This window comes from Filicampus tigris, chromosome 18, assembly GCF_054856515.1.
Source record: "Filicampus tigris isolate MCC_2025a chromosome 18, RoL_Ftig_1.0, whole genome shotgun sequence".
Classification (NCBI taxonomy): Eukaryota; Metazoa; Chordata; class Actinopteri; order Syngnathiformes; family Syngnathidae; genus Filicampus; species Filicampus tigris.
Genome location: NC_141234.1, coordinates 4,529,081 through 4,551,934, shown reverse-complemented (window position 1 = coordinate 4,551,934; position 22,854 = coordinate 4,529,081). Strand labels below are relative to the sequence as shown.

At 42.5% G+C, this 22,854-nt stretch overlaps 1 protein-coding gene across 4 annotated transcripts in view; it reads right to left on the bottom strand.

Annotated features, from left to right (window-relative positions):
* Window positions 1–18,034, bottom strand: part of dlgap3 (discs, large (Drosophila) homolog-associated protein 3) — an 87,211-nt gene extending 69,177 nt beyond the window's left edge. For 2 of the 4 annotated variants that reach the window (XM_086013738.1, XM_086013742.1), the window contains exon 1: window positions 17,910–18,034. The gene's annotated coding sequence lies outside the window, so the exon portion shown is untranslated. Of the gene's footprint in view, window positions 1–2,650; window positions 2,674–17,909 lie in introns of those variants that run through there. The other 2 variants (XM_086013741.1, XM_086013739.1) reach the window with 2 other exon arrangements.
* Between the last annotated feature and the right edge of the window lie 4,820 nt (window positions 18,035–22,854).

Sequence of the window (22,854 nt, the reverse complement as noted above, 5' to 3'; positions counted from 1 at the left end):
GGAAGTGATAACACTTGGCAGCAGCGGTGCAAACAGAGACCGATGAGGAGGGCGCAACGGAATAAGGAAAAAGAAGCAAAAGAAAGAAAACGATTGGGTGATTAGACAGATGGCAGCTGTAAACACAAGGGGGCCGAAAGATAAAAGATGAGGACCCGGCCACGATGCTGTGTGGAGATAGCAATGGAAAAATAGTGGCTGCGTTGAGATACTGTATGAAACAATACAATAAGCAGGCATGACAAGAGAGCCAGGGGGAACAAGAATGGAGCGACTGGAACAAAGTGAAGGATGAGATGAATGAGAATTATAAAGACATTGGCGTGAGAGATGAAGTGAGAGTAGAAGATGACATTAAGAGGACTAACGAGTATGGAAGGATAAGATAGAAATGCGAAAAGGCAGCAAGAATCAATTCCCCGTTGGGGCTGCAGGATCTGGGCAGTGGAGTGCAAATGCTACATTATAAACACTCAGTAGCGCTACGAGTGCAACACAAGTCATCAACGTGCCCTCGATGTGCAATGAAAAATATCCTCGTTGCTTCCTGTCCTAACGTTTTCCACATGGATGCAAGTGCTGTTGAGTCACCGCATGACACGTCCAAGAAGAGAATGGAGGTTTTATCGGGGTGGATGATTTCACACCACCGTTAATTCTTTCAGCGTTTAGCATTAGCATCGTCATTGCGCTTGCTTTAGCGGAAAATCAAATAACAGAGCTTTGAATTAAAATAATTCAAGGTACTCCTGGATGTTCCTGAGCTTTTTACTTTCGAAAAAACACAAAGAAAAAAACTCCAGGAGTTGGACATTTTAAGCCTCAGACTCAGGAAAATGTATCAAGTAGCTGCAGTCTAAATCCAGCCTAACCCTAAACCTGCTTGCATGCAAGGACTTAAAATGATGTACTACTCAATTGAAGAGCTATAACGTTGAACTATTTTTCACCATTTCAGTTTTCATGATTCTTTGGGCGTGGCCAAACATTATTCGCCCCTCCCCCACTATAAAAGAACCTGAGTGCCTTTGTTTTTAATCAGCAGTTATCAGGTGCAATTGCGATATGCAGTTAGCTAGCTAGCTATGTCTACACCCACAAATGGCATGTCTTTCACCCACAAATTGCATGTCCAATGGCGGGGCTACTTTAGAGCACCTCATTGTTAGCCATGAGTGTGCGCACATCACGCAGAGACTGCTGGTTAAGCGAGAGGGGGGGGAACAGGCTTTGTATCGGCATGGTCACGTTAGTGCTCCTTGTTATTCTGTCATTAAAATTCCAGCCGGAGATTGTACGCAGATACTTGCTACTCAAACATGGAGTTATGTGTTGACATAAGAAAATGCTAGCCGTAGCAGCATCCATTTTTCCAGGTCGAAATGCACTTTTTAAATTCCACATCTTTGAATACACACTTTCACTTTTTTACCTGTACTGTTTATGATGTTCCTTCTTGCCATTATCACCATGCAAGCCCCTTAGACCGCCTGCATCAAAGGCACTCTAATTCCATTGGTGATGGGTCCTCTATAGGGTTGCTATGGTGACGAGTGGAACCTTCCCTGCTGGCTTGCCTTACTAAAGCTCCAGCGCTTGCCATTTCCCTCAATTTCCCCATGCATATGTCACAGCGCTTCCTCCCTATATTTTCCCACTTCTCTCTAATTACAAGCCACTTATGAAAACCGGCGAAGGCTATTCAACAAATAAATGATCTGATGGTGGGAGAATACCTTGCCAATAAACACTTCACATGTGAGGGTGCATGCACATGCGTATGCCACTCACATTAGCAGGACCCCCAACCAACCGCCAGCCCCCCAACACCCCCCCACCCCGCCAATAAAAATATGCTTTGAAAGTGGTCCTGCTGGGTTGGCAAGAGGTGCAGCAAAGCAGTGCCTGAACGGAAGACAAAGCACATCTGCCCGGCTTCAAAGCTGTGAAGCAGCAGCTGTCACCAAGACGGCGAAGCTCACGAAATGCCGACGAAATTTGTCGTCTTTATTGAACTCGGTCAAGCGACAGAGAAGGAGGCGCTGGAAGCTCTTCAAAGACAAACTCAAGAGGCAGCTTACAACTGGCTTTCATCGCTGTTCGTAGCACCAGGAAGTGGAAGGAAAGCTGGCGTTGAAGCTAGCTGCTAGAGGAACAGCTGCTTGGACGTACAACAGATCAGGCCTGCCTTATTTTCAGAGTGCGCTGTTGGGACATCACAGAATGTGTATTTGGATTTTTCAGGTAGGCTATCTGTACTTTACTGGAGTATTTTTTTTCTTCAGAATGTTGATGTAAAGTCAACCGCAGTTGAGATCTTGATTGATTGAGCTCTCGGGGACTAATAAGGCAGTAAAAAATCTGGGACAGCAGTGACTAAGAACATGAATCAGGGATCAATAACGATGACGGCAACAGATTCGGACAAGCAAGACATTCCCTACCCATGGAAATATTTGAAGTTATCGGCTATACGAAGCTATACGAATGATTCATGGCCTGACTGATTCTCAGGTCAGATTTGAGATTGGACCATTCCAACCATTCTTCGGAGTGATCAAGATGAGTCAGGGTGAATCAGTTCACAACATTAGCATATTTTCTCCACTTCTGCAATTCTACTAAAATACAATCCGTGAGTACTTGCCACCTCTGCCAGTGTATGCAGACAATTGTGCCACATCGTTGGATTCCACAGCCACCTTTGAGCATCCCTTCCTTCAGCTAAACCAAAACAAAACAGAGGTAATTGTTTTCAGCAATAAAGAAAAGACGATTGTCACTGTCACTGTCTTTAGAAACCAAAGACTTGCCTTGCGTATGAAATGTACTGTATAAATAAAACTGTCTTGCCTTGCCTTTAACTGGAGCCAGCATAGTCATTTTTAGTCTAGACTTCTTCTTTTCACTGTTGTTGTAGTCTCCTGGGAAGCTTCATAACTATTTCCAACCAGTCTTCATCAAACTTTTAAGGTTCAAGGTATTACCTGATGGGTTTGTTTGTTTGTTTGTTCGTGTGAAAAATCCTGTCTGTATTTGATTATATCCCACCACTTTTGTGATGATAACATGCCCAAGGACATTCTCATTAAATTTGAGAGTGGTAGCAACTTAGAAAATGTGTTCCCTTGCATCAAGAATAACTTTATCTGGTTTTGGCTAATTGTCTACAAAATGATTTTGCGAGTGACAAATATTTTAGCCTTGTGAAATGTGGAAAACAAGTACAGGAAACATTTTTTGCAATGTTTAACAGAAAACGGCTGAGAGAGCTCTGTTCAGAGTTCAAAACAGTTCGGTTGTTTATTCCTAGAGTTTTATGTCCGCGTCGCCGGGTGTGGAAACTACACCTTAGACTGGTTGCCGGTCAAGCTCAGGAAATATTTAGAGACAGTTGACCTTGCGCTAATGCATTTTTAAAACAAATATAGTACAGTGGGGATTGGAGTGCCCCCAGATTTGAAGTGACTCAAAGTAATGTGATGACCACACTAGTCGTGAGTGGCAAAGAAGTTTAAATATGGAAAAAATGGATTGCGATTAAAATAAAACTATTCCCTCCTCTTTGGCAGCGGCAGTAAGAAGAGAAGAAAAGCCACGTTTTGGGTGTTACATTCAGTCATCCAAATGGCTGTGGATGAAGTGGTTGTTATCTGTGCCACCTGCTGTTTAAACTGTCAACAAGCCCAACTGTGTGTAAGTGGGTGTGCGCGCGCGTGCTTTTATGTGTGTTGATGTCATTGATCTGCAACAATGTTCAGCTGGGGGCTGATACAAAGCCAACACGGGGGAAGCCAGCACCATATTAAACCCGTTTATTCCATACAGACGACACTCTCCGGACACTTACACATGCTGAGATCCAGGTACTACTTGACCTGCTCAAATTGTAAAGTGCCCTGAGATAACTTCTGTTGTGAAATGGTGCTATGTAAAAAAAAAAAAACAACTAAAGAAAGTCATTTCCTCTGCGCATCAAAAAATTCCTACAGCCTACACTTTTTTCTTCTCTCTCTGTTTTCCCTTCCGCATCTTGCCGCTTGTTTTCCTGCCACCGCAGTATAGTAGTAGTTTGGTATTACCTCCCAATCACTCCAGCCGTGCACAAACCTCCCGCTTACCCTCATCTCCCTCTGACCATGTTTAATTCAAGCACTTTTTCTCGCATGCCATGAGAGGGAGCATATAAGGAAGGTTACCGATTGTTTTGGTTGCAGCAGAAGGGGATTTTAGTTCAAGGAGGGAAACTCTTTGTACGTGACTCCGGAGAATTTAAAATGAGAAACATTACAACATTCAACCGCGATAGTTTTGGTTCATGTTGTTTTGGGTTGCAGCTGCTGCTATAGGGGGCACTCGCCGTCACCTCGAGTGTTATCATCCATAATCCATATTGCTTGTCACTTGACGATGATCCCCATGACAGAATAAGACCCATCACGTCTCACCGTAGCCTGGCACATGCCAATGTCCATGAATGTTGATTGATTGGAGAACTGGCAATAGATTGTCAACACAGAAATCGGAGTACGCTTTCATGTGTAATACGTTATTGGCTACACAGAATCAAAGTCATTTTTGTTGCAGCAAAATACAATGTAAGAGCAAAAAGGCATATTTCAACTGTGACCTTCTATAAAGTAGTAAATCCAGTCATGTAAACCAACAAGAAAGTCAACAAGAAAACGAAGATTGTCGCTTAGGTCCTGTTGAAAATGATGAATGTTCTGCAAGTCGTACGGTTCCAACCACAATCATTGGATTAACTCATTCACTGCCATTGTATTTATTTGTCTTTTCACAGTCGAGCCATTCAATCCCACGAGTTTTATATTTTTTTTCAAATTTTTTCAGGCTTGAAGTAAGCGGTTTCCCATCCCTGTTTATGTCAAAATTGCATTTTGCGCCTCATCAAAACACAATAAATTGCAAAAAAAAAAAGAAACCGATTGCTCGTTCATCATATTGTTGAATAAAACCCTTCAGATCAGGTCTCTGGGATTAACATACAAAGAATTACTCCTCAAATGAAGTCATTGATTAGCAAAACTGCTCAACAAAGAAAAACATTTATTTCAAGACTTGTGTGCTCACTGCATTGAACCCATCTAACATAGCTGCAGTCTTACTTCATTTCAGCGATATGACATAGTGTTCCTTAAATCCAAACTATGATTTTCAAAATGTCTTAGGGAGGTAATGAGCCATAGCTTGTTAAGTGACACTGACATTTAACAAGACTAAAATATTACCCCGAAATGACCTCTTGGTATTTCTGCATCAGACTCTTATTAAGGCCACTTTCATTAATTAGAGCTGAGTCCATTGTGAGTGGACAATTAGTCATCTTATTTACCACATTTTACAAATACTGAGGGCAGTGAGGTCCACCCCCGTCTTTGAGTGGGCCACAAATCCCCGCACCTCAATCAGGAATTTATTTTCTTGTCGCCTTAGCCTTATTTAAATGAGGGACACTATTGAATTCTTGAGAGGGGTGTGTTAAAATGTGGTGAAGGCTGCCATTACTGCAGTTTGAATGCATCACTTTACAAGGCAGAGGAATAGGTTGCTCTGTGTGTGTGTATGTGTGTTGCATTTTTCTATAATGCCAAACTTCAAAAGAAGTGTCTCCGCTCTAATCTTTCCCTGCACTGCGGACCCGAGCAAAGACAAGCGGAGCGGGGACCCAGGCCACTCCCACCTCTTTAACACTCTAGTGCACATACATGCGCTTGGCCCGATGTGCTCTTTAGACCCACACAGCTGTTTACCATATAAACACACCCCTCTGATCACGCACTCTAGCTGACCTTAGAGTGACTTACAATAATAGCCCCCCCCCCCATCTCTCTTTCTCCACCTAACATCACAAATGCGCACGCGGTCACACTGCGCCGTGCGAAGCCTTGCCGCAGTGAGGTGAATGTATCAAGCATATTAAGTCACGCCGCCGAAGAGGGGAGGCTTGGCACATTGTGATTTTCACCACTCCGGTGTCAAAAATTGAAAAGTCAATTCCAATTGGGCCCCAATAATTAGAACTGACCTGGATAGCTGCGCTGAATATGGAATGAGTATGAAAAAAGAGAGCCGAGTAGAAGGTCAAGGTGGAGACAATGGCAGCATTGACCACCAATATTGTGTGGGGTGGGCGAGCGTTCATGTGACACACATATGGCAGTTATTAGGGAGTACGAATGGAATACTAAAGTCTTTTCCTTGTTTGTTGGTTGGTGCAATACTTACTCTGGTCACAGAGTGCATTGGCAGTGGCGTACTTAAATAGAATCACTGCCTTTTAACGCCAAAGACCAAGTCCGAAGACCAAGTCTTGGGGCATTGAAGACTCTAACCTGACTTTCAGCAGTCATATCAAATCAATCACTAAAACAGCCTTTTTACCAGCTGAAAAACAGAGCGAGTAGCTTATACATGCTTTTATCTCCAGTAAACTTGATTATTGTAACGGTCTTCTGACTGGACTCCTCAAAAGAGCATCTGACAGCTGCGGCTCAATCAGAACGCTGCAGCTCTGGTTCGGTTAGGGTAGTTAGTCACCCTCACCCTAACGTATGTAAACAGGTTATTCCGGATGTTTCAGAAATCCGAATTTTGACCTTAACTCGAATATTGACCTCATGTGCATTCTTTTTGTAATTTTAATAACTTTTAAGATACTTTAGTTCTCTTTGCTTTACGGATGTATCCAGCTGTTTGGTTGTAAATCCTTTGATTTTGGCTCTGTGAAGCACATTGAGTTTCTTTGTGTATGAAATGTGCTATATAAATAAAGTTGCTTTGCTTTGCCTTGAACCTGGTTCACGCGGCCAAATAATTAACCCGATTTTAGCCCCAAATCTGCCCTCCCGACAATCATAATCATCGTAATAGCGCCAAGATAATTTGATCAGATATTCCTTCCCTGTGTGGTGTGTTCAGACTGATCTCGACTGCTTGCAAGGACATTTGGGCCGCTCCGGTCTCAAATCCGACCTCATGAATGAAACTGGTTCATGTATGATGTGGTGACACCACACTGTACGTTATTTACATCATAAAACTGTTATACCTGAGGAGTTTTTTTTTTCCCCTCATCGTGTGCGGGTTATCTCAGGCAAGTCTGCCTGAGAGTTTTAAAATCTTGCCGTGTGAATCAGGCTTTAAGATAGCAGACTTTAAAGCGAGGTTTTGTGGTTGTTTTTAAATACACAGTGTCTAATGAGATTTTATGTTTAGTTTGACATTGAACTTCAACTGGGAGTGGCATTAAATAGCCTCTTTTTCAGTGCTTGTACCTCAAATTTTTGCTCTCAAGTCAAAAGTAAAAGCTCAGCTGAGCAACGGCTTGTTTTCTTGAAAACCACTTAAGTTAGGTTACTCGTATCTCAAGGCATCACTCTGCTGGCAAAAAGTTAAAAATTTAAATGGATGGGTAATGCTTACTTGCTTTTCGTTAAATATATTGGTTTGCATTAGTTGGTTTAATATTTTTTGTTTGGAATCCAGTGGAGCTGGTGCTGCTCATTTAGAGAATGAGTGCCACCTGTGTGGAGCCGCACACCTGAGGGGGCGGGCTAATCAGTGTCTGTTTTTAATCAAGCAGCAGATTTCCTCAGTCCTTGTTATGTTTAGGGGAGCTCTGAGTGGTGAGGGTTTGTGGGTTGTGATATTGAAATTGTGACCAAGATTTGATTTAAAATTCATGTCAGTCTTTTTTTTTTTCTTCATTATGTCCCATTTGTGACCACGTCAACTTCTTATTAAAGGTACCTTTGTTTAGGGGGTAAATCATAACATGACCTGTGAGAATGACACATTTCTAGCTCTCTGCCCCCCACTATTCTTCAATACCCTGCTCACTTAAATCATCGCGTCCTTCATGTCACCTCACCTTCACCCCACCTTTCTTCCTGATACACTCATTTTGTTTCTTCACCCCCCATCCAAACTACTCTCCGGTGACCTCGTACCTCACCTCTCAAGCTCTCCATCATAGCAGACTCTTGAACTCCCCGCACCAACATTCCTGGCTCACTCAGCCATTTCCCCATTGGCTTCATTTCGACCCTCACCTTGTCCATTTCGCAATAAAGCGGCCGCAGAGCGATGGACTAGCAGCAAAGACCCGGGGGTTACAGGGGAGATAATGTAAAAATAAATAAATAAATAATATAAGGGGTGACGCAGGGGCGAGTTGTTAGAAGCTACAAAATGTCAAGAGTGAGTGACGGCAGAAATCAATAAACTGGAGTGGGAGAAGGGTTGGTGGTAGTTTGATTTTTGCAGCCTCGACACACACTCATCAAACAGCCAGCCACACCAGTCCACAAGCGCTGTCAAAGAAAATGGCTAAAGTGGGCTGAGCCAGAAAGGCAGTCGGACTAACGCACACAAACTCAGCACAAACCAACTCCATACATCCCTTAATTCTTGTCTGCTTTCACTCAAACTTCAATCCAGCACAGTGCTTGCAAACACTGTAAAAAAAAGAAAATGCAAAGGATGTGGTTGAATCACCTAAAACTTGTGATTGCGATATGCTTGTGAATACTGTGCACAAATCACATTCAGTTCAAAACAACATGGAAATACAGTAATCCCTGTATTACTGTATTACTTGGCGGTTTGAGTTTCGCGGGCTCCGTGCATCGCTTTTTCAAAAAGTATTCATCCAAAAATAAAAATGAAAAAGGCGGCCATATTGCAGAAAGATGCGCCGCGTTGCATTTTATCCAAACTACCTTGTTGATGTTATTGTGCAAAGAGAAAGTTGAGCCATGCTTACCTCCGGCGACCATACTTCTTCGCTTTAAAAGAAGGAGGCGGCACCAACACCAACGACCAAATAAAAGTATAAAAGTGCGTTACGCCAGGATTGTACCTTTTGGATAAAATGCACCACGGTATTCTAGTCAATGAAGCCAATTTTAAGATAAAAATAAAAACTGCAACGTAGTTGTTAGCTAATGTTCCGTCGTAATCCTCCGCTTACGTTCCTCTGACAGCCTTCAGCTTGGTAATTTATTCTACATTTTGCATTTTTAAGTTAAATTTGTCCTGTAACAAGTATTTTCAATGGTGGGAACCATGTCGGGGGGTTAGCAATGGCGTAATCGAGGCGTAAATCCTCGCAAAATAAAACTTAATAAATACAGTATAGAATTCAAAAAATAATAATAACAATAAGTCAACCTCTACTTTGCGTTTTTTCACCTATCGCGGGGGGTTCTGGTCCCCATTAACCGCAATAAATGAGGGATTACTGTTCTACGAATAAGAGCTGACACAATTATGTCCCTAACGGGGCTTTGTCAAGTCGACAAATGTACAAATGAGGAGTGAAAGGTTCTTTCTACCCAAACAACATTTCTTGATAGCATCTCAGCTTTCATATATATAAACCCACCTTGTCATTAAAGCCCGGCAATCACTAAATATAATCTGTCTGTTTTTGAGCCCAATTCTCTCCTTATAGTCATATCCTGATTATCTAGCAGCTTTTAAGAGATTATCCTATGGTGTTAGATGTGATAAGTGTTTTTTTTTCCCCCTCCCCAATCTGATCACAAAATACTTGGGGCCAACAGTGAATGTGCTCGGTTTCCGAAAGACCAAAGTCCATGAGCACCAAAAACGAATCAACTGAGCAGCTACGTACACGCCAATTGTCCGAAAAAGTACGTTGTTTGGACCTCTAAAAAGTTCTGAATCCAAAGAACCAATCTGGTGACTCAAGCGTTCCTGTTTTGAAAATCAAACCCACAAATCGCAATTACGTGACAAATTGTGCCTTCGTTTTTAGTTGGCACTCATAACCTCCTCAGCACTGCTTCAGTAATCACAGCCCAGCAAAGCAAACACGCAACATGGTAATCATTTTCCATTGTGTACGTTAGTTGACACACTTGATGAGAGATTTGTTAATGCACAACAGTGGAACAACAACGCCTGCGGGGAATTTTCTCCATCAAAGCATGTTAAATGGGAATTTATGCTATTTCTTTGAATTGCTCAGAACCATTTTACCATTGCATGGATACAGTATAATGCCATATACTAACATTACAAAGTACAATTAATCTGGGGGTGGGGCGTATTTCTTGTTTACTTGGGAAGCATGACAAAATCAATTTGAATGATGATAATATGAAGCCAAGAAAGATATTTTTAATGAAATAATCAATTCTTGCTCCCTCGTTGGGTGTGGCAGTTACATTCCACACAAAGGTCCCTGCAGTATCATGTTGGGCCAGTGGACATCTGCCCCGCCCGAATGTCTGCCCAGCGGGTCAAAAACAGTGTGACAGCTGTGGGAACCCCCCACCCCCACCTCCCGCCCCAAAACACCCAACTCCCTTCACTTCTGAACACATCAGCTGCTGCCTCTGGCCCTCTTCCAGATGCACCACATTAAAACTAAACTGGCCAACTGGAAATTACAATGTGTACAGATATTGGTCCAATATGCTTAAGCAAATAAGAAGGAATATGGAGGTGTTTCTTTTCAGTCTCTCTGATGACAGATTGGACAAATTAGACTATTAGCGGGAATTACATGGATTGTATTAATGTTCAATATGAGGAAACGCTTTTGAGACCAAGACAAATGGCACGTACAGTAATCGTAAAGTCCATTGTTGACAGCGCCGTTTTGCAGCCTGACAACAGAAACTCTTTCTAACAGAGTCTAAACTGCTGTCAGTTTAGGGTTGTCAGAATCTTCAAAGTTACGGCCATGTTTGATCGTAACCAAATTGCCGTTTTTCACAAAAACTTCAACTTAAAGCTTGCATATTAGACGTAAGAAACATAAACATCCCTCCATCTCTTTGGCTATCAATATTTCAAGCTTTCCGAGCTGCAACATCAGTGACGCCTAGCAACAATGGCTTCAGGACCCTCCTGCATTATTCAGAGGGCCCAACAAGCGTTCGGGCTCTGGCATTATCTATTTAAATCGAAGCGCAAAGCATGTCCCACTGAAAGCGTGCCCTCACTCCGCCACCTGCTCCGGTGACGAGAGCTAGTTGGGGCTCTGTGTGGAAAGGGAAGGCATTGGGGCCCGTTCGGGAAACCTTGCGCTTCAAACGGGGACAACATAGTGGCGGATGAAGGCGTTATGGTTACACTGAGGGATAAAGACGATGAGATGGTGAGTGGAGGATGGAGACGAGAGAATAAAGTGAGAGGCGGTAGGATAAAAACCTGGAAGAGAATAGTGCGCCACGCTGGGAGACAATGACGGGCTGCCATACTTGTGATGAAGCCTAGCATTTAGAATCATCCCCCCCCCCCCACCTTCCGTCCATCAAATGACAGCTTTTCATCGTGACTCATCGACAGCCATTGCTCATCCACTCCATTAGGGCGTCATCTCAGCCCCCCCCCCCCCCCCCCTTCTAATGGCCGGGCTCGTCTTCCGGCTCGCCCCTGCCCACCTGCACCTTGATATCGTCTCACGTGGTGCAGGCATGAGGATAGAATTCCGATCTAGCCGGTAAAAATATCCAACTAATTCAATCTGTAGTCTTTCAGTGCCTTTTACTTAACCACTAATGACTTGAGAGGGTTTTATATCCAATAAATCACCATAGTTTTGAAATGAATGACACTATTGAGTGTGGAAGCTACCATTACCAGCCTTCTCATCTGACATTGTATCTTTGGGGAGGGGAATAAAGGATATTGTATTATTGTGTTGTCTTAACCGTACAAGGTTCTGTTTCTCTATTTGTCGACTATCCTATATTCATGTGGCCCACTTCGTGAGTTGACTTTGAGTATAAGAAATGGAAGTAGTAAGTAGTAGTAAGTTAAAAAAAAAAAAAAGTGTTGTTGGGTCCTGAAAAGGCCTACATTAAAGGTGTGCTAATTGAATATAAACCAAGTAGGGCTCTGAGGTCTGCAGACTTCGGTCGATTAGTGGAGAGTTCAAAGCAAACATGGTGACGCAGCGTTTAGCTGTTATGTTTCATGCAAAATCTGTTTTTCAAGAAATCTTGTGGTTGCATTGTAATTTTAGTGAGCTTCTTTTTATTTGTTTACTTAGCTTTAAAGTGTATTTCACTCGGATGTTTGTAAATCTTTTGTTTAAATGTACTTATGTGAAGCACATTGAGTTACCTTATGAAGTGCGCTAGATAAATAAGGCTGCCTTGCAGCTAATAATAATTCAATAATCGATTGTTGTTTTTTTTAATCAATGAATATTAAAAAAACATTTAATTTATATTACTTTATTCACAGGACATTATTTAAAATTAACGGTGCAAAAAATGCACAAAAATGCACATATTCAGTGACTGGTTTGGGTTATAACATGTCTGAAAATGCAGGCAAAAAATTTGATCATTGTTGTTTTCCAAAATAGAAGGTGACATTTGATTAAACACAAAGATAATCTGCTATTTGCTACCTCTCGCCTTCACATCAGCCAAGGTGGGCGTCATGCAGCTCACCTGCAAGCAATGTGACTTGAAATAAATGCCAATGAATATTCATTGAGTGTTTTTATTTCTCATTTTCATTTAAATAAAAAAAAAAAAAAAAAAGACAGCTCCCTCAATCTATACAATCATCCTAATGCAGTACCACATACTGTGAGTCTCATTGCCATGTACCGTAAACGCAATCATTGCAGTCGGACAAAAAGCAGTGCACTTTGCACATCTGGGTGCACACTGCTTAATCTCATGGAAATAACCGTCATCGGAAAGAAAGTGGCCAGAGAGCGGAGGCTCAATTACGACCCATGAAAATGACTTGGATTTACAAAGCAGTTATCTACAACATATCTCCCGGGATTCGCCAGCATGTAGCATGAGGAAACGTGTTGGCCCTCAAAGCAAACACACACGGCATATTTTTCATACTGTATGGATTTTTGGAGCTGCCGCGTTGCTCCCCGGCGTAATGAATGCAATGTTTTCCTCGGGCAATATCTGAGCGAACACGCAGTGCGTTTGCAGTTTCACTTGATTCCGGCGCGTAATGGTCGCTTGCACATGCCGCGACGAGGGTCAGCTGATAACACCCGCCCGTCCTCTGCTCCAACACAAACACAAAATAAAACAGTTCACGAGAGGAGCCGAGCCAACAAACAGACGCGGCGGCGTTCAAAAGGCGCACACGCATCCAGATAGGCCGCCTCGTCTGATGGCCAATTGACTTAGAGGCTCGGGGCTTGCTAGCATGGAAAGGGGAACAATTTCATGCCCAAGTGCATCAGAGAGGAGTACACTGGGAACCCATGCAAACTTTTTTTTTTTTTTCCCCCAACCCGGATAGGTTACAGCAATTACCCTCGCCTCTTTAACCTTACTGCTCGCCTGGAAGCTCTGTTTCAGGTCCCCTTCACGAAACCATTTGCATGCACGTTGTATTGGGGGGTGGGCAGGAGGAAACGCTTTTCCCTCAATTCGAGCGTGATGACATATTTTCACGGTGACAATTGACTACTTTTTGTATCAGCGAGGAAGATTCAAGTCGACGCCATGCAGCATTTGAATGACTAATGTTATACAGCACTTGATGAGCTTAAGTGTCAAAAGCTGACTGTATGGATATTAACGATTAAGGCCAATGAAAACATGATTCATATGTGAATGCTCAAGGGAACCCCCGCTGAATGATATCATACGAAAACAGGCTTAATCATAATGCAGCCGAACAATAATTTGCTGAGTTGCACAAATGAAGGATTTATGGAAAACGAGAAGAAGTGGGGGGGAAAGGATATGTGATGTGGAGTGTTGCGTGGACTCCTTAAAAGATGCCCGCTCCTTCTTTCAGTGTTTTGCACTCACTCAACATGAAAAGGTTCTCTCACACAGCAGCTGTTCCACATTTATCCTGCACCATTTCCTTTTTGCTGTGGCAGCATATGAAAAAGATCGGAGCCAGTTTACTATCCTGTCAAAAGCGGCTCAAGTCTGTTTTATTTAAACAGTGCCAAAACACAACAAAAGCGACCTCACACGCTGTGTTTCATGGTGGAGACATAGGCCCCCATAAAAAAAAAAAAAAATAATAAATATATATATATATATGTATATATATAATTATAAAATAGAGCTTTCACATTTTCATGTGTTGGTGTATATTATTTTTCTAAAATAATAATAATAATAATAATAATAATGATAATAATAATAAAGGAAGAAATGTAACAAAGCTCCAAAACTTAATTATGAACACCTCGAATCACAAAGCCTTGTCCCTTGAACGTCACAGGTGGATAATGAACTCATCTTCTGCCAAATACCGGCCCCCGGAGATGTGTTTGAGGGGAGGTAAGTGCCTTCCTGAAGGCCACCTCGACAAAAGGTTTCAGACCACCATCTCTCCTAGAAATATTTCAATTTCTATTTTTCCCCCCGCAGCCTTTCCTGTTCTAAAGCTCTCAGCATATTTACAGATGAGCCAAGCTGCCACCCCAATAATGTTGACGCACCTGGCAATGAAAACACACTTCATCTTGCCTCCAAGTCCCCTCCCTCTTTGAGAACAAGAGAAAAATCAGTTTCAAGGTTGAAAAGTCACCCGTTTAGTTTGCCACTCGTGTTCAGCCTCCCTTGTTCATTTACATTTTCTGGTGGATGAAGATAAAACTGTTTGATGAAACGCAAGATGTTGGAATGGTTCCAGGATCTCAACAAAAACAATTGGCATGAACTGAGTGTGCAGTTTTTATTCAGGAGAAGGCTAAACCAGTTCTGTTTTCCAGCGAGTGCTGTTTAGTGTTAATTAGGCAATTACATGCTATTGTTTTTATCCTAATGTGCTATTGAAAGAGTGTTGGCTAAACTATGATGGAATGTAACGTAAGAAGGCAATGATGCCTTGTGTGTGCCCTTTTATTCTGTAAAGGCATTCAGACAACCAACTAATAAGGGCTTTTTTCCTGAAGAATATACGCTAAATCGGGCAATTGTCGACGCCGTTTCGAAACGATACTCTTTCTCCACAAAGGCGTCATTGGTTCGAAATCAACCAAACAGGCCCACAAAATCGATGAGGGGAGGCTTTTCACTATCTAGGATCCATTGCACGCAAGGATTTCAAGGCTTTTTTTCCAACGTCATTTCCATTGCTTGCAAACAAGTCAGCACAGATCGATTGTATTTGTGTTTTTTTTCGCTGCTTGTACGTTTCGATTTTATATTCCATGTCATCGGCATGCATACTGGTGTCTGCGTGTTTGCCACAGCAACCCAGTCGGATGGGTCAGTACTGAGCACTGACGTGTTGACCCAACAAATCTAATTTGTTGAGTGTCGAGATCTGATTTGAGTAACAAATCAGATTTTTTTTGTATAATGTGAACAATACCTTTGAGACCATCTAGTACACCATAGATAACACTGGCCATCTTTTTTTTTCTCAAGTGCCAAAGATATTTTAATGGTTTCTGGGCAATTTTGGGCTGCTAAGTTTTAAAATGACATTCTTTGAAATGGCTCTAGTTTTTTAGATTAATTGATAGATAATTGTTTTTTGACAGTTTACAAAATGCACTTTACTGAAAGTGTTTGTTGTTGGACATTACCTGTTTTTGCATTTTACTGCAAATTTCACCCAATTTTCAGAAATCTGGCTTGACTTTCACGTGAAACTCGATGTGCATATAGAAGGCATTCTGCGATTCCAATTGCCGTTTTTCACGATATCACATCAAGAAATTAAAGAATACTGTACGGACATGCTTGAAAACTGTCATATTTGGATATCAAAATACCCGATGATCATTGCAACTTTCTTGGCACCAAAATGTGTGTTGACCAGTTTAATAGTGATTCTGAAAGGAAGCACAGTTTTAATATACGGTATTTAAGCTTTTAATACTATCCACTGACACAGTTGGAACAACCCAACAGATTTTGCAGCACAAACTAATATCACAGATTATTACGGTCACATTGTAGAAAACCAACCAGATCGCATCCCTCTTTAGAAACATTCGGAACCGATCCACACGGCCGCGCCACATGCCATGCCACATAATAAAACCACATGACGTCATATGCCAGGAACCCATCCACCCTGCGAAAACGGTGTAATTTGCATGACTCACTCGCAATGAGCCTGCTGTTTCGTCACACTGCTCTCACATCTGACAGATTCCAAGCGAGAAAATTGCATATGATTGAGGTGGTCTCCAATGGAAACCGTCTCCTTTGGCAAACTGGGCGTGCAAGCAAGAAAAACAAGGGGGTGGGGTGGACAAACAAAATAGTCACAAAATCAGCTGCTACATAGGTTAAAGGTAAAAAAAAAAAAAAAAAAAAGTGGATTCTCTATAATCGACAGCTAATCATTCAGGCTTGGCACATCAAAGTCCCGAATGACTCCACCCACACAAGCACATGAACATTTTAACGCGGCCTTTCCAATTGCAGGACTGCAGCATGACAAGCATTTGTGTTGTCACCAAGCTTGTTTATCACACTCAACAGCAACGGATACAAATTTCAAGAATGAATTGCCATTTTCTTTCTCAGTCCAAACACTTAAAATCACGTCAATCGGGAAGCTCGTAGCGCTTCCAAAGCATCCAATCAGATCACTTTTGTCTTATACTGATCTGCTCAAAGCCACTAGGGGGCATGTTTGCATGACACGGTGGTAACGTGATACATGGAGGGCCTAATTTACAGGCTTAAATATGAGTCAGGCATGTCATTAAAGTTTCAGGACTGCTTTCACAAATTTCCCCATTCGAAGTCATGTCGAGTCTGGAAAGATTCTTCCGGCATCCTAGGACAAATAATCACATGGAACCACGTCAGGGGAGTAGGGAGGTTGCTCCAGCATGGCTATGTTCTTCTCAGCCAGGAACTGTCAGATGCTCAGGGTATTGTGAGTAAGGGTGGGAATCTTTGGGTATCTGATGTACAAACACACTTAATCACTTGCGCATGCTTTTAGTTTTTTTATTTAAACTTTAAATATGGATTATTAATACCTATGAATCGTTTTAATACGCCCAACGATGCATCGAAAAAACAATTATTGTTCCCACCCCTGATTGTGAGCAGGCATGTTGTCATGCACGAGTTGCGCTGATACAACTCTCGCTTCTTCTCGCGCACTGAACAAAGCAAACACATTCGGACCTCTTCGTCGGGCCCGCGGTGAAGCGGAAAAAGTTTCTAGTGTAGGTTTGAAATATTCTTTTTGACACCAGTCCTGCAACACTTCCGACACACCCCGTATCACAAAAGCAGACCTTTTTACATCGAGGCCTCGGACACGTCTGCTGTTCCCAGCGACTAAAAAGTGGGAATGAGTCGATGAGCTCACTGAGACGAATCATATGAGGCAAAGTGTTCACCGTTGTCCAAACGTGCGCTAAAGGTCGCGCTGGGACGCTTCTTAATAAGTGTACACATTTACCCGCACGCACACACATACACACAAAACCAGGAGAGTAATACATGCACGCAGCAGCCCACACCCCGCTATTAGCAGCACCCCTGGAGGATAAGCGAGGCCGAGGTGTTCGTGTGATTGATTTGGAACCCTTTCCACAGTGCAGTGCAGTGCAAATAATTGTAATAGCTCCGCCTGCTGCCTCCCTTGTTTCCTCCGACTTTCAACACAGCAGCGCAAGCCGCATACAAGCAGCGCGCTTTCACGGTCAGCGAACATTTACGCACGGATGGAATGTGCATGTTTAAGGTCAGCTACAACTTCACTTTTTTTTTTTTTTCCCCCTTCCCCTCGCTGTCAAGTTGACACGGCCGCAAGGCGCGCAACAGCAATAAAGGCGCCGCCGCCGCCACTCAGTTGGGATGCGCCAAACAGCCCATCTGCACCAAATCTTATCTTAGCTGTGCCTGTCACAAAAGAGCAGGGACGCTTGAAGAGCATGCAAATGAGCAACTTTCACCTCAGCGTCATCTTACCTTGGTTGCAATGCTCAGTGGGGTGTCACAAACGTCCGCCTCTTCACGCAGCTCCCCCCGACCACTGCGCAGGCAAGGATTGAGACACAGCAGTGAAAGGCAAGCCGCGCTACATCCTCGCTCGCGCGCTCCCTCTCTCTCTCGGTCAAACACACCCCTCCTCCCTCGCTCTTCCCCTCCATATGTGGTTCAAATGCAGGGCTCCCCAAAGACATGTTAGAGGCAACCGATTGGTCCACAGGAGGGGCCCGCTTGAACATTCCATCTTTTACAAATATAACGACCATTATAAACGCTTGTGTATCCTCAGGGTGAATATATTTTGAGTTGACATGGTCCGAGAAAGAAAAGAGCATTTGGGGGGGGGGGGGGGGGGAACCTCACTAAGCATTTTTCAGGATGTGCTGCCAGTATTAACCAGGCTTGAAGTGTAGTAACGTATGTACATTTAGACCAGGTGATGCACGACCGGCACATGCACTGACATTGCCAAAAATGATTAGCACAATTCAGAAAAACTGTGTCGACTGTGTCAAATACATCCACTACGGTCAAGAAACCAAAGCAGGTGAAGAGGAAGCTACCCTGGATATAAAGTCTACACACCCGAAATGTCACAATTGTCACTACAACTGAAACAAATAACCATCTCATCTCAAAACACTTTTCGGGGGAATTGATGCCTGAGAATATTTTTATTTTTTTTTTAAATTGATGAAAGAAGAAAAGTGGGCTACAGAAAAATGGCTGGTGCCAGAGCACCTCTTGGGGTCTATGTGTACACGTGCCTGATTGAGCCTCCACAATGAAAATTCATGGTGTGTCAGAAAAGTAACCTTTAATGTTTGGCTAGCTCCCTTTTGACCTATGTAGCTATGTACCGTAACTTCTATTGACATTTAATCATTTAGCTTTGCAGGAAAGATTGTGTTTCTGTTCATCCAATTCATATCCAAATCGTTGGTGTCACGCTGGATATTTCTAACAGCGTTCAAAGTCACCACACCGAGCACTTAACTTAGACACTACTGTAAATGGGTCACCGCGATGGAGTGAGCGAGAGAGCGTGTGTTCTAACAATAGGCCAATATGGCCATTTAATGGCTGCCTGAATGTTTTAGAGCATATACGTGCTTATCGTTAGCCTAATAGCATAATGGAAAAAAAATACCAATGCGCTTCCTCTTGTTTTCTGAAAATATTCAAATATGACTGAACTGCGCTATTAGGTTAACAAAATAATCACGACCTACATTTTCCCTCTTCCACTTGAGACACTCAACAGGCTCAGAGGGTGTCGCGAAACACTTGAGGACCAGTCGGCTACATCATCAGCCTTTCACCAAATCGAGAAAATGAGATCAAAACGAGGGAGAATCAATTTGCTCAGCTCGTGTCGAAGCAGACGTCTCACTGTGCAATGCGGAAGCCTAACAGACGTCTTTGTGAAAGTGTGCGGTCTTATGAGCCTCACAAACACCTTGATTTTTTTTTTTTTCACAGGTGCTGCGCAACGCCTTCAGTGTTCATTTCGTATATTGCGTCTATGAATCCGCTGCAGCTGCACCCACTGAGACTTCAGCCAGAGTCCAAAACAACCTCAAGTTATTTCACTGCCGCAGCCGAGCTTTTGTTTCTCAACTCTTAACTCTTGAAAATTTAACGGATAACATCTTGTGTATTATCCATTTCAGTGCAGCTAAAAGTGAGGTCAACTCCTTTTATTTTTCCCGTAGACTGAATTCATTTTGGCTAGATGTGGTATAGATAGCAGAGTATGATTGTTTTTCTCACCTTTATGAAAGGACTTTAAATGTGCCTCATAAAAACAATGTCTTATGCAGTGCTATATAGATGTGTAAAAGTGACAGGCATGAAATCTGACATGTTGGTTTCAGGACCATGGCCAGTGACCTAAACATGAGCCACTAGTTGAGGCTGCTTTTGTGGATGACTAGTTTTGTCCCCTTATATCTGATCATGACTCCATATATCATGTACAATAGCTTATAATCAGGTGACGTAACCGATTACGGTTTCTCACAATTATCCACCGATGGATGAGTTATTGCAAAGCACTCGAGGAAATTCACAGTGAACGGCCACGTTTCGTTGTGCATCAGCGGGCTCTGACCTGAGCTTTGCCGGGTCGTTGCCATCGCATGAAAATGGTCATTCAAAGTAGAGGGCCAAATGAAAATCATTTTTGCTTTATTGGATTTGCATTGTCTGTTTTGTCGGTTGCCGTCATGACTTTTTGGGCTGTATCCAAAAGCCATGAAGAGGTGAATCTGCACCCACTTGACCAAAGGCAGCCGCCTGAATATGAATTAGTTCACAGAGCCACGTCGACCGAATCAACTTGTTTTACTGCATTTATTCATTTAGAGGAAAAATCTACAACAAAATCGGTTGTCAGTTGCTACTGTCCGTAAAGCGTCAAAGTAGGATGAGGCGAGGTAAGCCCTGCCAGTGTCATGCATATTTTATCCGACAACAAAGAAGGTTGTGGCACACATCACTCATGTTGATGTGACACCTTTACGAAGAACAAACAGCTGATAGCAACAGACGGATAAAGAGAGCAGCGCTGCCGCATTTACATACATTTCACAGCATATGGTAATATAAATAAGAAAGAAAAGAAATTTACATAAGTGATTTTCATAGGACAACAATGATATATTTATTAGTCATATGTGCAGTAAAAACAAAACTGTAGCACGGAGCAATGACATTTTTACTTTGCTAGTGGTATTCAAGTTCGTACGTAGGAATAGTCAGTGCAAAAAGAAAAGAAATCAAAGACGCATGCATTTGATTATTCAGTGATATTGCACAGTGTAAACATTCAAGTGACCAGGATTACAAAAGAAAAAAACATTGCAGTGTGGTTGACAGATTGCGATGTCATTTGTCCAGGAGTGTGGCTTGTGGCTAGAAGTGTTTTTAAAGGCTTGTCCGTGATGCTCTTCTAACGTCTACCGGATGGGAAGAGTTTGAAAAGTGTTTGCTGTGCATGTGCTCTCTCCGTAACTGTTATCAAAGTCTTTCTACTGGCTGGAAACACTTGTCGTAACTTGGAAAAAAAAAAACTGACGGGTTGGCTTTTTGTCTTTCGGCAATGGTGGCAGTTACTAATTCAGTAACGCAAGGTAGGACCGACTGAAAATGTCATTATTTATTCATGTGGAAAATCATAACTGCAAGCATGATGCGTTGCCTCGGCATTTTCTTTTATTATTTTACGTTGTTGCACACGTGGATTTCAGTAGCCCTGCAATAGTGCCGCGTATAATGAATCCGCGTTTATCCGCAGTAACTGAGGATTTCATCAATACAAACATACATACATGTATACATAATTGGACCAATGATGTAACCTGTTTCATGTGTACACAATACACACACCCTGAGAAGTGAATTTAAAAGAGCAGTACATTGAGCCTGGCGGTGGGAGACTGGCTGGGCCGAACCAGGCAATTAGTTTAATTGCAAACTGCACACACAGGGAGGAAGACTGCAAACATGAGGAAGCAGAACACATCCCCTGAATGCGAGGACTTCTATTACACGAGCTCTTCACTACCCATGGAATGAGGCCAGAACGGAGCAAGACGGCGATGTGTCAAGATGATTTACTTTCAATTGGATTTTGACAGCGCACCTTCCCTTTGCTGCCCTTCGAATCTCCAGTTGGGGACGTGGCGCTTCACCGTTGATTGGGTTGAACCTTGAGGAGATGACCTCTGACTAAACACTTTAATTTGACTGAGTGCTGTGTCCAGGTGATGACAGCATCAGTCGCTTTCAAGTGTGGCAGTCATGCAGAAATATATTTAGAACTTGCACGTTGATATTTCTGTTTGTGTGCAGTCAGTGTTTTTGCACATACTGTGGTTTGTGGTTTGGAACAGTATGCAGTGGACGCTTTTGCGGCCAAAACTGATAAGAGAACATCTTGGCTTCCGGCAATGTTTTTTACTGGTATATTCAGTTTGCATATTCAGTAGGGGAAAGCTTTGGGAAAAAAAGACGTTGTTGCATTAGCTCAACTTCAAAACATGTAGGCTACATATTGTAGACAATGTTGGGTTACAACAACAACAACAACAAAAAAGAAATCCTTGACATTTTTTTTTAATCTTAAAAAGAACCTATCTTCCCACCACCTTGCTTTAACTCACACATGTCTACACATATTAGGGCCACAGCAAAGCAATAACGTTGGAATTATTGGCAACGCAGCATTAACGATTCCATATAATCTCTTTTTTGCGAGTGCGTCCCTTTTGCATGGATTGGGGTTGGAGCTTAGTGTTTAATAGCGACTGGATGGAATTTTGCGGCGCTTGCGGGTATAAACTTTAACAGGTCAATAAAAACCATTGCTGCAAAACAAAACAAAATAAGTCAACCTGCGTGAGATACTGTATTGTGTTTAGACGACTGGCGCCATCTCGTGGCAGAATGGAATATTACGCCAGGCTGCTCACATAATCTTGATGATTAACTTCTATTGATGGCAAACAATACAAGTGGAGAATTGTGTCACTGCATGGAGGATTTCTGAATCTGACATTGAGATCATGAATTTTACGGAATATTATTTTTTTTTATGGAAAAATACATGATTCCCTCCCCTTACTGTCCTGATTAAAGTCTCAATTCGAGCATGGCGTAAAAGACAAACAAAACAATTTATATATATGTATATATATGTATGTCGTGGTGGTCATTGCCCCCAAATTTGGAGCGCAAATGACGGGCATATATATAAGAGTTGCTCCATCCCATTTCCTGGACAGAGTTCCTGAGGGAGGGCCAAATTGTGAACTCGGAAGCATGGGAAAGTTCTCTTCACTTTATTTTTCCGATGACACGGGGTCCTTTTAAAGAAGGCGAATAAGATTCAGAGGAGCATTGAGGGAGGGAGCTGGGAGAC